Consider the following 9,514-nt stretch of genomic DNA (forward strand, 5'->3'; position numbering starts at 1 on the left):
TGCTGGGTCCTGCAGACTCACACAGTAATGTGCAACTGTGCCATCAAGGTTCCAACCAGGCCCTGGAAGAGCTCCCGCAAGGCTGGCTCTGGGTCAGCCGTCACCAGCCACAGCTCAGGAGCCAGTCCACCCCTCACAGCCCTGCCCCTCTTCCTAGTAAAATGCCTCTGAGCAGAAAAAGCAAGAAGCTGCTGGTGAAGCAGCCTTCTCTTTGGCATCCTCAGAGGAAGCGGGTCACTTGGTCTTCCTGGGCACACATCTCAGGGCAGGTCTGCGGCTGAGGGCACCTGACCACTATAGCCGGTTGTCACCATCTCCATTGCTGCCTGGGGTTTGGAGCAAGAATCTGCAGCAGTATTTGAAAAGCATCTCTTTTGGGGTCTCTCTGAAATCTGCATAAGTCAGAGCACAGGAGACGTGTGGCCTGGCTCACAGGAGGATGTTGACAGCTGCCCCACCCTCGGCAACACGGTCCTGTGCTGTTACCTGGTGCGAACCAACCACAGGTGATGTACGGAGACAATGTTGGCCAGAGAGAAAGATCATAAGGATGGTCAGTGACACCAACTGTGAAGCCACCCGTAAGCGTGAGTGCTGGACGGAATTCTGGCGTGCTCTCCAGAGGCTTCCTCCTGGTGTCTCATGGAGTGAGCTTCACAGAGAGGCACAAATTTGCTTTCCAGAGAGGTGTCTGTCACACACTGGGGTCTCTAATCACCAGACAACCACTCTACATGGGGCTCAAAGTAACAAACTGTGAGTGAGGTCTGGAGATTGTGGATTCCACAGGAGAAGCAGCGATGTCTGTCATGACGTGACAACCCAGGGACTCTCGGGCGTTGCACTGGATGTGATTGCTGGCTAGCACTGTTCCAATCTGATGGCGGCTGCCGGGCTGGCAGGGAAGGTGGTTTTGCATGGGAGTGGAGAGGGCAGTGGTTGCTGGGGCATCACTTTGAAGAAGGGGCCTGAGGCTCAGCAGGAGCCCACATGGCCGAGCAGAGCAGTGCTGCGCTGCAGGCAGGGAAGTCACCTCAGCAGTGCCACCTGCCTCTTTTCCTGGCATGAAGACAGAGGTGGGATGCTGCCCCACCTCTGCACATGACAGGTGTCTGACTCTTTTTCCCTGCTGTAGCCCAGGCTACCAAAGACTTTTTCTCCTGGCTGTGTGCAGAAGGAGCGAGGGGGTCATGGAGGCGCATGTATGGGTACCTACCTTGACAGAGGGTCAGCCCAGACTTTCTTTAAAGGGCCAGCCGGCAAATATTTTAGACATTGCTGGAGCAAGAGCCCATTGGAGCTACACTGTCCTGTGGTGGGTGGAGGGGCAGCAGCCAGAGACCACTCACGCACAGATGGGCCCAGTGTGTGGGAGCCTTCGTCCACGCTGAGAGAGACATGGGCAGCACACATCTGCCCATGAGTGGGGCTCAGGACTTCTGCCTGGGAAGGCCTCTAATCACACACCTGGAAAGTTTCTTCTGAAGGGACAAAGAACCCTGCAGCACTGAGACCTGCACAATCCTTTCAACTCCCAGTAACGCAGTTCTGGATGCCCCCTGTGCCAACAAGATCCTGGGGTCTACCATGTGCAGTTCCAGAGCCTCACACCCCGAAGGCCATGTCTTGTGCTTCCCTCTGTTGAGAAAGAAGCTCTCCAAAACCCTGTAAAGCAAGCCTGTCTCCAGGGAACACTTGATATGAGTGCCACCAGCCCTGGGGGAAGGTATCGGTGAACAGAGGCCAGGGCCCTGGAGGAGCAGAGCAAGGGGTGTCTGAGTCCTGAACAGAAAATGCTGCCAAATGGGAGAGGAAATAACCAGAGAGATGGAGCGGGTCGCACTGCTGGCACATGAGGTCTGGACTGGTGGAGAACCTGGGCGGCATCCTGGGAGGGGCCGGCAGCTTGGGAAGACACTGCAGGGACTGGCCGAGCAGGGATGGCCACGTGTGGGAAGAACTTCAGGTGAAGAAGGCAGAAGACTGGCAGGCTCCCCTGAGCACCCCGGGGCCACTGCTCAGAAGGCATGATGCAGACAGACCCCCTTGAGAAACCCCACTGCCAGGGCAGATTCTGCCCAGCCCGGGGTGGAATCCCCCTGCGCCTTCACCCACCTCTTGAGGCTGTGGTTGGTTATCACATAGACCTCCTCGTGAAGGGGGCCTTGTGCAGTGTTCAGCAGGCAGCCCTGGGGCACCGGGAGAAGGGTGCTCGGGGTCATCATCGTTCACTCAGGCCGCCTCAGCAGGACCCCAGCTTTCACCAGGTCCATCACTTTATGTAGCAGAGGCCGGGAGGCAGGAAGGAATAGGCTACCAGCAAATTCGGCTTGACCTTTACCCAGGAGCTAGACATCTGAACTTTTCTCCTTCGGTAGGGAAGACAAATGCACTGGCTGCAGGGAATTCCAGAAAACGGAAATGGAGATACGAGGGGACAGATGTGTTCTCTGGGTGTGCCACAGAAAGGTCATGATGGGCAGAGGACAGGGCAGGGCGTACCATCGGCTGTCCCAGGAAGGCACCAGGATCATAATGAGCTGAGCCTCATCCTCTCTGGATGGCCAAGGATTGACCAGGCAGGATGTGTCCACTAGCAGTGTGCACCTCCCTACCCATGACCCGCTGCCCCACTCCCCTTGGGAGGAGGAAACCTGGCTGGTCTCGTCCAGCTGGCAAGTGGACCTGGGACCCAACTGGTGCATCAGAGACTCTCAGTAACATGGCTTGGAATTCTGGGGCACAGGCACCCTGTGCTCTGTGCGTGAAGCTGAGAAGAGGGGCGAGGAGGGAGAATCCGGAGACGACATCAGCCTTTTCAGGAATCCTCACCTGTAGTCGGAACCTCTGGAGTTCCAGTCCCAGGACAGCATGTGCCGGTGCTGGTGAAGCAGGTTGAATTAGGGTCCTGCTGGTCACAGGCTTTCCTCCACTTTCTGGATCCCCAGGACCCCCGGCCATGCAAGAGAACTCCACCCTTTCCTCAAAGGGATCAGATTTCTTGAGGGCACTTCCTAGTTCACAGATCAGACAGACTCACTGCCCTTGGCTGTGCCCCCAGAGGACAAAGGGGAGAATCCAGCTTCCAAGCTCGCTTTCCTCCCTGGGCCCCTCCCTGCTCCTGACCAGAACCTTCCTCTCTGCCCTGGTGCTCCTTGGGATGACTTGCCCTCCTCCAGTCTGGGTTCCAAAAGCAGGTCAGATGCCAGCTGTGTGATTCCAGTAATCCTCTGTGGCTCTTTGGTAATCCTGGGACAGAGCGAAGGAGCAGGAGTGTGTGTGTGTGTGTGTGTGTGTGTGTGTGTGTGTGTGTGATACACTCCAGTGTCCAGTGTTCAGGGGGCAGGGAAGCATGTGTGGACTCATGGGTATCTGTGAGGCATGTGTGTGAGCGTGCACACAAGTTTCTGGGATCTGCTCCACCTGGGGCAGACAGACCGGCTCCGAAAACAGGAAGCAGGCAGGACTTAGAAATGCAACTGTCCCCCAGAAAGAAACAGCATATTTCACCCTCCTCTTTTAATAAAAGTAAAGCCTGAAAGGTCAAAGAGAAGGGGAAAGGCACAATGTTTTTTTATTATGCTGGAAAATACTTTAAACAAGGTGTTTGGAAATCTGAACTTGGCCTACAGAAAAGGATCTGCAGCTCTCAGGGGTCCTCCAGCTGAAATCCCTGAGTCCTGCAGGGTGTGTTCTATGGCAGACTGGAGATGGCATTGCTGTCAAAGAGCCACTCAGTTTCAAGTGGCATCGCCAGAGGTCTGATTTAGAAGAAGCTGCTGGGAACCGGGTATTGCATCGACAAGTGAACACTGATAATCCCCCGTATGGTGAGGATGGGTCCCCGGGCTACTGGAATTGTAAGCAAGTTAGGCTGCAAGGTGTCTATTGATTCTTTTGCTTGAAGAAAGTGTAGCTTAGGACCCCTTTAGATTCTCGTGCCCTGAGAGTTCATACAGATGCACCAGCTCAGGAAAAGCACAGAGGACCATTGGCAGCTGTGCCTGGGAACTACCATGCCAGGAAGCAGCTCTGCCCAGCTCTGCCCACCCCCAGGCTGGACAGACAGCCGGGATCCTGAACTGTCCTGCCCACATGGTAGGAATCATGCCAGGCCCACTCCATCAGAAGTGCGAGGATCCAGAAACATGCTGTCTCGTGACTACTTCAAAGTACCTGACTGCTGGGCAGAGTCTGCAGTCCCACTGCCAACCCTGCGCTCCCTCCCAGGGCAATGTCAAGAAGCCCCTCCAATAAAGGAGGAGAAATTCACAACACCCTGGATAGCCAGCTGGGGCCATGGCCTTGGCAGAACAGACCCTGGAACTCCACCTGGTCACAGACCAGCCTCAGGGCTAGTTTGACCATATGTTGCTTAAAGCGCAAGACTTCCAAGGCCCAGGACTGAGCAGTTACATATATCAAATCAAATAGGTCATCTCTAAAATCCAATTGCTTTTTAATGTGAATTGAAGAAATAAGTGGTGAGTGGGAATGCAGCAGGATTGTCCCGGGTTGCTGCTCCTGCTTGACCCAGAACTTCTCCCCAGAAGACAAGATGGTGAGCATTTATCTGTTGAGGGCTGACCCTGTGCCAGGCAGGGCTCCTAGTGCTTTCTGTCCTCCCCAGGGGGTGGGTGCTGTTACCATCCCCACTACTCAGAAGAGGCAGAGAGAGACCAAGAAAATCACAGAGGTCTTCCTGCTGGTTCACAGAGGCACCACATTTGAAACCCTGGTGCTCTGGACCACAACCCATGCTAACTGCCTCCCAGGATGGAAATGCAGATCCAAATGACCTTTTGAAGTCAAACAGGGGAGAGATAAACCCAGGACACTTGACGGCATTCAAAGGGGCACCTTCCAACCAGAGGCTGTCATTGGAATTAGACCATAGGGCAGACTGGACGGTTTGCAGAAGGCTGACTTTATTGTACAGATTCCTACTCTTTCATAAACCCCCAAAGTTAGAGCAGAGAGAAGAGAGGAAGGTGGATGTAGCAGGCAGAAGGAGCATGGGTGAGTGTGGAGTGCCCCAAGCAAGCCAGGGAAGTAGGACAGTCCCCAGCTTGACCCTCTTCTCCAGAGGTGGAAGGGAAAGTCACCATCTGGGTTTGCACTGGGGACACAGATGGCTGCCTTATAAGGTGCTGGGAGCCTCCGGGGAGCCCCGCCCTCTGACCTGAGACACAGACTTGACCAGCCTCTCCTCAGGTTTCCCTTAAGGAGCACACACCTGTCAGGTGCTTAAGTTGGGGCCCCGGGAATCTGAGCGAGCACCGGGCAACCCCATGCCCTTCCAGATCCTAAGTCCCAGGGAAGTTGCGCACCCAGACCCTCAGGCCCTCTTTCTGGTCGTGCACCCACAGAGGGTCTCAGTGCTGTCACAGTGTCCTCTTGGCCCCAGCCCTGTGTCCATGCTTGTCTGTGACAGTGGCTCCCTGCTCTCTGCTGCACCATGACACCTCCCAGTACCTGGGACACGCACTGGCGTGCAAGCTGTTGGGCAAGTGACTGCTGTAAAGACACCCAGGAGATGATACATGGAGCAGCCAGTGACAGCCATAGGAGCAATCGAGTCCTCAGTGAGCTCCAAGGAGCTAGTGCCCCTGTGCCTTGTGATCTCACTTCATCTCCAACAGCTCTATGATGGGAAAGAAGTGAATTCCCCAAGTGCAAGAACTTAGCGGGCACCAACCCCCACAACCAGATGCTTCTCAGGGGACTCGGGAACACCACATGGTCATTTTATTCACACACACAGCCAGGGCTTCCAGAGAAAGGTGGCTCTAGGTGACAGGTACCTCTCTACAAAGAACCATGGGATCTGGTTCACTGTGCACAGCACCCTCCTGAGATACTTCAGTCCAGAGTAAAAAATGCACCATCATAACAACAGACAGACATTCAGTGGGACAAGACTGCCCCTCGAGTGGATGGCAGGTCACACCAGACTTGTGGGGAGGCGCAGAGCAGCCCTGTGATCTCTCCCGCCGTGAGCAGATGTGTCCTGTGTGGCTAAGAACCATGTGCCTTAGAAAACAGGTGGTCTTCCCCTTCAGCGAGGGCAATGCTGCCTCCTTCCAAGGAGGAGGTATCCTTCAGGGAATGCCCAGTGTGCATGAGGAAGCCGAGGGCAACCACAACTGCAGCAGGACTGGACCTGATCACTGTGCAGGCCAGCAGCCCTGTTGGGCTGGGACGGGCACAGCATGCTTCAGGGCCACTCTGAACACCTGCCCAGGTGCTGCAGGGGTGCTGCCTGGGAAGGGCTCAGCAGCCTCTGCAGGTGGCCAGGCTGTCCTCCAGGATCCCGGGGGGGCCCCCTCTTTCTAACCCTGGTTGCTTCTTAGGCTGTCACCACAACCCAGAGCTCTCTAAGGCCCTCCCTACCTCTGCAGGGTCCCCTTGCCCACTACCCCAGTTCCCATGACCTCCAAAGGATGACCCATCTGTCTGTGGCCTCTGCACATGCTGTCACCTCCACCAGGGACCCTGGGTGTCTCACCCCTTCTGCTGGCCAGCCCCACTCCATTGCTGGCTCTGGGCTGGAAGGTCACGTGGAGCAGAAAGCCCTGGCGATTCAGCCTGGGCCAGGTTCCTCTGTTAAGTCAACCCCTAGAACCTCACTTCTTTTCTGCAGATTCACCCCAGTCTGCAATTACAGTTATTCATCAGATTACCTGTTTTTTTTTTGTCTTATTTATGGAGTTGCCAGCATCTTCTGAGAGAAGGAATTAATGTCTGTGGTTGGTCTCAGGGGCACATTGGTGGGGTCAACTCATGTTTGCAGAAAGAAGAATTACTCAAAATATCTGGCACAGCAAGGACCAGACAAAAGACTACAGTATGTGGATGGAGTGGGGCATAGTTCTGAGGTGGAGCACTTGCCTAGCCCAGGCGAGGCCCAGGTCCATCTCCAGCACTGCAAGAAAAAAAAAAAAAAAAGAAAGAGAGGAGGAAAAAGAGAACAAAACAATGTACAGACTAGCATTCATCTTTTTTTCCCTGTGAGATTAATCAAATACGCTTACACCGAAGGACAACTGGACTATCTTGCTAAATGACAGACCATGTTTTGCTGTCAAAAAGATTCAATAGGAAAGACTGTAAGTGGGACAACCACTCTTGGCTTTGGCCACTGGTCCCACCTTGGGTCTGCCCTTTAGTGGCAGGGCTCTTGGGTTCTGGTGGTGCCATGCTGAGCCAGCCTCCCTCAAGGGGCAAGGCAGGTGCTCCAGGGACCTTGTGGAAAGAAGCATTGCTTTGTATGTTAGACTGAAATCTCCTGAAATCCCACCAATTGTCCTCAGGCTCAAAAGCCTCCAACACCAGCCTGATTCTAAATCAGCTACAACCACACTATTGTCTTCCTATGGCAACAGGGGCTTAAGGCAGCAGGAATACTCCTCACGGTTCTGACACTCAGAAGCCCCAGATGAACTTCCCTGGACTGATGTCAGAGCATCAGCAACCACATGCCCTCCAGAGGTGCCAGCGGAGACCCCAGGAAGTGCTTCTAGACCACCTGGTGGAAGGTCCTTGTGGCAGGGGACAGAGTTCTACCATGGGCCCAGATCTCCACACCCCTCTCACTTTCTGGCGTGGAGTCAGGACTTGTGACTTGCTCCTAAACAAGAGAGGACACAGAGATAATAGGACTCCACTACCCAGACTGGGTTATTCTATCTGCCAAAGGTGAGGAGTCACCACCCTGTGATTACTGTGCTGTAGCAGACTGGAGAGAAGGTTCTTCTGCTGTCTCGAGGAAGCAAACTGCCCTGTTGCAGAGGGGTCCATCACCTCACACCCAAGTACAGCAGGGGACCCTCCATCACCTCCACCACCTCCCACTCCCAGGCACAGCATGGACCCTCACCACCTTCATCACCTCACATTCAGGTACAGCAAGGGACCCTCCATCACCTCCACCACCTCCCACTCCCAGGTACAGTGTGGACCCTCACCACCTCCATCACCTCACACCCAGGTACTGTAGGGGACATCCCCATCGCTTCCACCTCCCACTCCCAGGCATAGCATGGACCCTCACCACCTCCATCACCTCACATTCAGGTACAGCAGGAGACACTCCATCACCTCTACCACCTCCCACTCCCAGGCATAGCATGGACCCTCACCACCTCCATCACCTCACATTCAGGTACAGCAGGGGACACTCCATCACCTCCACCACCTCCCACTCTCAGGCACAGCATGGACCCTCACCGCCTCCATCACCTCACACCCAAGTACAGCAGGGGACACTCCATCACCTCCACCACCTCCCACTCCCAGGCACAGTGTGGACCCTCACTGCCTCCATCACCTCACACCCAGGTACAGCAGGGAACCCTCCAACACCTCCCTGGACCCAGGTTGCAGAGGTCTCAGTCCATGGTAGGCTGACTCCATCACTCTGGACCCAAGATGAGGCTAATCATGCAGAAGGGAGTGATGAAGGAGAGCCACTGAGCTCCTGATGGGGTTAGGAAGCAGAGAAGAAGGGGCCATGGGAAGACACACCCTTCCAGGACACATCTGTGACCCACCTCTGGGCAGGCCCCACCCACCCCAGTGATCGTCCAGTCAGTCCATTGGATGAGGATGGAAGGATTAGGTCACAGCTGTCACAGTCCAATCATGGCACCTCCAACACGTCTGCATTAACAGGAGTATTGTGGGGACACTTCACATCCAAGTCATGACACAGCCACTGACAATATGTAAACGAGTTGACCTGGCTGTGTTCCAATAAAGCTTTTCGTGGATGCCATTTTTATTTACTTACTGGACTAGGGATGACCCGGGCCTTGTGCATGCTAGATAAGCACTCTACCACTGAGCTCAGTCCTCAATTCCCCAAATTGGAATTTCATCAAATGTGTCAAATGAAAGGCCCCCACACCATTAAAAAAGGGGGGGGCATTCTTAGCTGTGGATGGTGAAAAACACAGCCTGTGTCTGGATGTGGCCCACAGGCAGCAGCCTGCTGTCCCCTGACCATGCCCGAGAGGCCCTGAGGGAACCTGGGTTAGGGCCAGTCCTGGCATGGTTCCTGGACGCTGGTTCCCTATGAGGCCTCGGTCAAGCCAGGGCTGCTCAGCAACAGGCAAGAAGGGCATGGCCTTTCTGCACTGGCTGCATGCATGCCACCTGTCCCAGTATTCAGGGCTCTGTGCTAGAATCTGCTCGCACCTGCAAGGTCAGTGCTGGAGGGCCTTTGCGGTCATTTTCTGACTGGTACTGAGCAGCAGAAACTGGGGGCCTCCTGCCAGGTGGATCTGGATGGAGCAGGAGGGGGTGCCTCTGCACTGCTGCATCTCTCCTGCCCCTGTGGGTCCTTCCATGGTCTGCTTCCTGCATGCTTTTCACACCTTCATGCTGTTCGTCGGTGACTCTGATGTTTAAACGTAGCACTATGCAGAGATGTGAGTCACCTACTACTTGAATCTGTGTCCCCCAATCACAGGGTCAGCTGACACCACAGGGAGGATGACACTGACTGCAGCAG

The sequence above is a fragment of the Sciurus carolinensis genome, unplaced genomic scaffold (genome assembly GCF_902686445.1).
Source record: "Sciurus carolinensis unplaced genomic scaffold, mSciCar1.2, whole genome shotgun sequence".
In the NCBI taxonomy this organism is placed as follows: domain Eukaryota; kingdom Metazoa; phylum Chordata; class Mammalia; order Rodentia; family Sciuridae; genus Sciurus; species Sciurus carolinensis.